Genomic DNA, 665 nt, shown 5'->3' on the forward strand with positions numbered 1-665 from the left:
AATCGACTCTTTTCAGGCCTACCAAATTTTATAACGATATTCGAACGCATAAAATATGAAATAATTATATCTCGCGTGTTTATACAACACTAAAATTAAAAATATTCTACTTCGGCAACCTATACAAGCACTGTATTGTTGCAGTATTCTATATTAATGCAGTATTCTGTATTGAAATAAATCTAATAATCTAATATTTATTTTTTTTAAGAGCAGCTATTAAGAAACATTTGTCGAAGCCTTCTGAAAACTCTTCCCCAAGATCTCCTTTTACATTACAGTAATTTTTTTGCTAACAAGAAAAAATGCATGGATGTTCGAGCAAATGAAACAATCATCGGAACACCGCATATTGCTCACGTATAGACGAGACAGTGTGAGTCGAGCGTTTTCTTAGTGTGCGTCACATGTATTTTAGGACGGCATTTCTGTCCACGACGTCTTATAATGCTATCTCTCTCGCTTTTATGTCTGCGATAGAGGATGGAAGATCGCCGCGACTCCCACCATTATTCCCTTTCCAAGCGTCCGACGATCGTACACCGCTAACCTCCTCCGCCAGACCGTGCTACTTTTTCTCACCTACAGGCAGCAGTGTGTGAGTGACGCGTCATCGTGTGCGAGTCACACGGATATACAGACGGCATTTACGCCGGTGCGTGTAC

The sequence above is a fragment of the Odontomachus brunneus genome, unplaced genomic scaffold (genome assembly GCF_010583005.1).
Source record: "Odontomachus brunneus isolate Ranch 3 - 2012 unplaced genomic scaffold, Obru_v1 Obru_scaffold_212, whole genome shotgun sequence".
In the NCBI taxonomy this organism is placed as follows: domain Eukaryota; kingdom Metazoa; phylum Arthropoda; class Insecta; order Hymenoptera; family Formicidae; genus Odontomachus; species Odontomachus brunneus.